Source organism: Salvia miltiorrhiza, chromosome 3 (genome assembly GCF_028751815.1).
Source record: "Salvia miltiorrhiza cultivar Shanhuang (shh) chromosome 3, IMPLAD_Smil_shh, whole genome shotgun sequence".
In the NCBI taxonomy this organism is placed as follows: domain Eukaryota; kingdom Viridiplantae; phylum Streptophyta; class Magnoliopsida; order Lamiales; family Lamiaceae; genus Salvia; species Salvia miltiorrhiza.
In genome coordinates this window covers 8,901,350-8,907,641 of record NC_080389.1, presented here as the reverse complement: position 1 = coordinate 8,907,641, position 6,292 = coordinate 8,901,350, and the positions used below count along the sequence as shown (strand labels likewise).

The following is a 6,292-nucleotide window of genomic DNA, read 5'->3' as shown; positions in this document are numbered from 1 at the left end:
CACAAAGATCACCCCTTATGGAGAAGAACCTTGCAGATTTTGTAGCGGTCTTTTCTCCGACAACGAAGCTGTGCGATGGCACATCAACGAAAAGGAATTTTTTGCAGTGCGAAAGGCGTTTAAAAAATGGCCGTTTTTCTTACTTGCTAAAAAATTCGTTTTGAAAGTTGATAACACTAATGTTAAAGCTTTCTTAACAAAAAAGATAGAATCTAAACCTGAAAAGGCTAGATTACTTAGATGGCAAGCAGAATGCCAATATTATGATTATGATATTGTCATCGTGAAATCTGATCAAAATATTCTTGCAGATTTCCTAACAAGGGATGGAGCTCCCTGAAGTGGAGGCCATCGAGGCAAAACAGGCGCAGCTCTTTGAAAGTTTAGAGTTGCTACAACAGGAATGGCAAAAGTGTGTTCTACACACCAAACAAGCAGGGAAGATACAAGCAGCTGACGAAGCTCAAGTATCTAACCAAATTGATGCATGCTTCATGAAGATGTTCAATCTTCAAGAAGTAATCAACAAGCCGCTCTTGCGCGTTATCCGAGATAATCGGATTAAAGCAATGCTTTCCGTACAGGGCGGATTACCTGTAGCAGGGGATTCAAGTACCCCTAGCCCAAGTCCTGAGGCGATGGTTTCACAGCCGGACCCTCGAGGAAAAGATGTTGTTAAGGGGTCATACCCTGAATCAACATGTCAACCCTCCACCTCTGGGGTAAAAGAGGAAGAGATCAATCTTAGGCCTATGACCGGCCAAGTTAAGGTTGATACTGATTTTATTGATATTTCTCCTTCTTGGCAGATGTATCAAGACAGGTGGGAGAAACTCCTCACGAGAAAGGGCATTAATCTGGGAAATTGTCGGGTTGATGTTGCAGGAAAATATCCTCGAGTTTGGACAACCCCAGGAGCCAATCCAAACGACGTCAAGGAATGGTATGAGTTCGGGGCGTTAGCCTCAGTTTATACCACTTCTCCAGCCTTCACCGAGATCAAGGGTCTACCCAAATGGATCCAGAAAACGGTGTTTGATGCATGGGAGAACAATGAGTCTCTCAAACGGGGAGATGTTCTGGAATTGTACTTTTTCAGTGCAGCACCGGAACCAGTTGGAAAAGGAATCCGTGAAGCTTTCCACTTCATCAAGCTTCGGAGACCTGACACGGGAGCTCTGAATCGGATCAAAGTTCCCGATTTCCAGGCCGCAATCGTCTCAACATTCAAGGAGGATCAAATCTCCACTAGACGAGCATGGGGTCTATGGGTCTGTCTCACAGAGATGGACAAAATGAAGTCCAGATTCAAGTTCTACCAAAGCTCGGATCTAGGAACGTTCCTGGTTAACACAATGACAGAAACTACGACCCATTTTGCCGAAAAATCCTTTGAAAATAAACGGCAAATGTTGTGGGAAAACAAGATAGCGGGGAGCAAGGAGACTTGTCGCAAATTTTGCAACATGGCTCATCTGGGCCATTGGATCGAGAAAGTCTGCGATCAATGTTCATCGCAGAAGGAGCCGGAATTCGGCAAAGGATTCTTCCCGAAGCCTGATAGAAGGAGGTTTCGGTCTGATGAACATGATGAGCATCAGACTCCAAAGGGAAGAAACCCTCGGGCACCAAAAAAGTAAGGTGGCCGACAAAGCAAAGTGAATCATGTGATTCACAGCAAGGATCGCACCCACAAAAGAAACGACAAAAGTGGGTGGAATGACAGGAGGACCACTCACCAAACGCTCCAGGACAAACGTGAGTGGAAGGGAAAAGCAGCCGGCCCCTACCAACATTATCACAAAACGATAATAAAGCAAGGGTCCAGCACCATGTGATGACATTAACTATTGTCGGCAATTATGGCCGACAAAAGAAGGTGGAAGTCACAATCAAGAAAGCTGGCCACGAAGAGAGAATCCGAGGCCAACAACCGAGCAATAATAGAGGGGATCAAACCTCTATATAAACTCAAGCTCTGGAGAGAAGAAGGCATCCGAAAATCACAACACATTTTCACACACCACATTCTCTCTCTAGAAAATTATCTTTGTAATTTTAGTTTTATTTTCCAAAGTTTTTTCGTTTTAGTTTTAGTTCCTTTTTATTTTATGTACACAAGTATTAGCTACTATGAGTAGCTAAACAAGTTAGTCTCCTCCCTTGGGGAGTATTTTATGAAATAAATTAATTATTATATAATTCCTCTATAAACGCTTAGTTTTTGTCCAACTATTCCGGTTGAGTAAAAATATTTTCTTTATTTTTTCCAACAAAATATTGAGTCGGCACTTAGTGAAGGAGAAGGGTTGCAACCATCTCTTGCGAGTGTGTGGTTGGTGCGTGCCAGGTAGGCAGACGAGCCGTAAAACGCAACAAGACTGACTCCTGAAGAAGACCAGTCGACAAAGGTATAATGTTGGTTTAAAATTAAAGATTTATTTCGAAGTGTTACGGAAGCATGTTGGGTCTGATTAATGGTTAAACTGTTTTAGAAATCATAATAAGGGTATTTTGTCTTGGTTTTGAATATGTTGGGGTTATTCTGCAATTTTGATTATTTTGGGGTAGTTTTAGAATTTTCAGAAAATGGTCATGGGAGAAACTAGAAGAATCATAAAGGTGGTGTATTATGGAGCAAAAACTAAAGGTGATGTTATATTCTAGAAAATTGGGAAAATTGATGTATTTATTGGCCAATACCCCTATAATTAAATAGGTGTAGTGGTATTTGAAGAGATCTCATTTTCTTGTTCTCAAAACTATCGACTCTTTCCCCCAAAAACAGAAGCATCACCTTCTTTCTTCAAGTTGAAAATCGTAGAGAAATCTTGAGGCAGTAGCTGTACCATTTGAAAGAAAAGGTGAATTCTTTAATTCTATATCTATTTGTGATTTTTAGCTTGAAGAAAAGTTATGTATCGACTTCTAGGGTTTCGAAAATTTGGGGATTTCATACTAGAGTTGAAGTATGATTTCGATATTGAGATATATTATGTTTTTGATGGTCCTAAGCATGATTATGGTGGCTAATTGTGTTAATTCTCACTGAATTTTAATTTTGCTCAAGAACCCTAGGTTGAGTTTGAGAGTTGTGATTATGTTCTTGAATAATTTAGTTCACATATGTGTTTTTGAGCTGGAATTTATGTCATATATGAATAAATTGTGAGTTTACACCATATAGGATGTGAGATTGAGTTTGTTAGTTTAATGGAAATTAGGGCTTTTGAGTTAAGAAGGTTTATATGCTATTAATTGATGGATATAAATATATTATGATTTGATGTTATTAGATATGGAAATTAGAACAACCCTATTACCTCATTTTTTTTTTGTAAGGCTCGAATGTATGGAGAATTGTTATGTTATAACTTGTTGGCTTTGTTGAGGTGTTAAGCATGAGTTAAGGTTGAAGTTAAAGCATCCTACTATGTATTATAATCATGTATTTGAGTCTCTACACTTTTTATTTGGTCAAAGTATGAGTTATAAGTTAAATTGAAACCAAGGATGCATTGCTGTCAATTTTTAGCTTGACAGAACAGTTTCTTGTGGGATGATTTTAATGATGTTCCCATAGTCCAAATTCCTTGAAATTTTTACTGTAGTAACTTCATTATGATTATTAGATCTCTGCAAAATTTCGGCCAAATCCGACGACTTTAGATATGTCAAACTATTTTCTGAAATGTACTGCACGAAGCAGCGAAGTTCAGTGGCAGATTCTGCCTTTTGTGATATAACTTCTCATACACTTGATGTATTGTATTTTTGTAACTTTCTAATAAAAATAGACTCTGAGAGATTTCTAAAAATGTAAAGTTTGTATTTTTCTTTAAAGAGGTTGATTTCATATGATATTTCAAAGTTGAGATTCATATATGATTACATATTTGAGATTTCTTACTTGAGCAAGTTATTAATAGAACTATGCTAAGTGATTGATGTTTAGTTATTAATTGTAAGCTAATCTATATAGAATGGATTAGTTTACTCTTAAGCTTTTCTCAATTTGAGATATCCCAAGAGATGTGATGTTACTATTTGCTTTTAGTTAAGTCCATATAAGTAGAATACTCAGATTAGAGGATGCAACTTTCAAGTGATAGAAGTTTCATTCAAGATTTACTTTTTATTTACTTACTTATTATCCAATCTTACGTGGGAACCTCATTATAATGAAGGTTCGAGTGGCAGTGTAGAATGAACAAGGACTTCTATTTCATTAAGCGTATCAGGTGGGCTTACTAACTCAAGAAGTAAAGATGCATACTTTATTATATAAAGTTTGAGTGTATGCATTTATTTTTCCAATTATTGACTTGCCAATATTTGAGATTTGTATGATACCATCTACATAGAAGAACGAATTCGGGTCCTGAGCGAGTCAGGATTTGTGTACACAGAGTTGACAGTTAACCTTTGTGTTAGCTTGTCATCGTGTTTGAGAAGGAGGCCTACTTCTCAACACTCAGAGTTATATGATGCGTAGATATGGTACATACATATTAATTGTCTGCAGACGTATATGATGTTATGATGATTATAGAGAAGTTTTACGTTTGAGAGGGCAAGTTCAATATATAGCTCTAAGAGCAAGCTTTAAAGTTATTTCGGCATGACCACTGAGTGCTTTTTGGTACTCAGCCCTGCGTATGTTTCTAAATATGCAGGTTAAGCAGTGGTGCAGATGGAAGCGAGCAGAACAAATTCTTTGATGTATATGTATTAAACCAGGCTCAGGATTCCATGTCTTCATACATGTAATCCACATGAATTATTCCGCTGCAACACTTAGTCTATTCTATTTTATTGATGTGTTGTACATATTTTAAATCAATAGCTTTGAGAATTATGTCACTTGAAAGTTAGACAACTTGTCGTTGTGTTGTAAGTTGTCTACTCATGAGTTTTAAAAGTGATTGCTTATGATTATCCAATATTAAAGTAATTCATCGTTAAAGAAGGTTCATTATTATTATTTAAATCTCCTTTATTTTTCATTTTCTTTTTCCCTTCCCCAGTCACACCTTTCCCCGACTTAACTGTTGTTAGTTTAGGTCGGGCTGTGACAGTCACACAAAGGTTGGTTTGAAGCAATGGAGAAAGAGTTTAATGCCATGTTGGGTAAAGGAACCTGGACTCTCATACCCCCTGATCCTAGTCAAAAAGTGATTAGCAATAAGTGGATATCCAGGGTCAAACTCAATCCAGATTATACACTGGATAAGCTCAAAGCAAGAATTGTTGCTCGAGGGTTTGAACAATTGGCTGGGGTCGATTTTGTTGAGACTTTCAGTCCTGTAGTAAAACCCTCTACAATCAGATTAATCTTCTCTTTAGCTGCAACAAAAGGGTGGGATATCAGGCAAATTGATGTGAATAATGCATTCTTGAATGGGGAACTAACAGATACAATCTATATGGCACAACCTGCAGGTTTTCAAGACCCTATTTATCCAGAGTATGTATGTAAACTGGAAAAAGCATTATATGGGCTTAAGCAAGCTCCTAGGGCTTGGTATGACACCCTTAGGAAAGAGATATATCAACTAGGATTTCAGAGATCTGATTCAGATTTTTCTCTTTTCTTTCATAAGAAAGGTTCCTCTCTCACTCTTATATTGGTGTATGTGGATGATATTTTGATAATAGGGGATGATTCTACTTTGATCACTTCAGTCATTGATACATTACATGCCAAATTTTCTGTCAAAGATATGGGTTTGGTTAACTATTTTTTGGGTGTTGAAGTTCACAAATCTGCAGGAGTATTTCAACTTTGTCAGCAAAAGTATATCAGTGAGCTTCTCCTCAAGACCAAAATGATGGATTGTAAACCATGTCCAACTCCAATGACACCAGCCACAAAACTATCAAAAACTGATGGAGTTCTCTTTGATGATCCCACGCTCTATAGAAGCACAATAGGTGCTTTGCAATATCCAACTCTTACAAGGCCTGATATTGCATTCTCAGTTAACAAGCTCAGCCAGTTTCTCACCTCTCCCTCCACTGTGCACTGGTCATCTTGCAAACGACTTCTTCGGTATTTGAAAGGCACCATCAATCTTAAGTTATAGTTTGTGCCTTCTAATTCTTCTCAACTTGCAGCATATTTAGATGCAGATTGGGCCAGTTGCCCAGATGATAGGCGTTCCACTGGTGGCCACTGCATATTTTTAGGCTCCAATCTTCTCAACTGGTCTGCCAAAAAACAAGAAGTAGTGTCGAGAAGTAGCGCGGAGTCTGAATACAGGAGTATGCTACATCAACAACTGATATTGTT

At 37.9% G+C, this 6,292-nt stretch overlaps 1 long non-coding RNA gene across 1 annotated transcript; it reads left to right on the top strand.

Moving 5' to 3' along the window:
- Positions 1-2,712: 2,712 nt before the first annotated feature.
- Positions 2,713-4,966, top strand: LOC131017400 (uncharacterized). The gene is made up of 3 exons (XR_009099596.1): positions 2,713-2,864; positions 4,188-4,241; positions 4,677-4,966. It is a non-coding gene; the product is annotated as an uncharacterized LOC131017400 (long non-coding RNA).
- Positions 4,967-6,292: the final 1,326 nt, after the last annotated feature.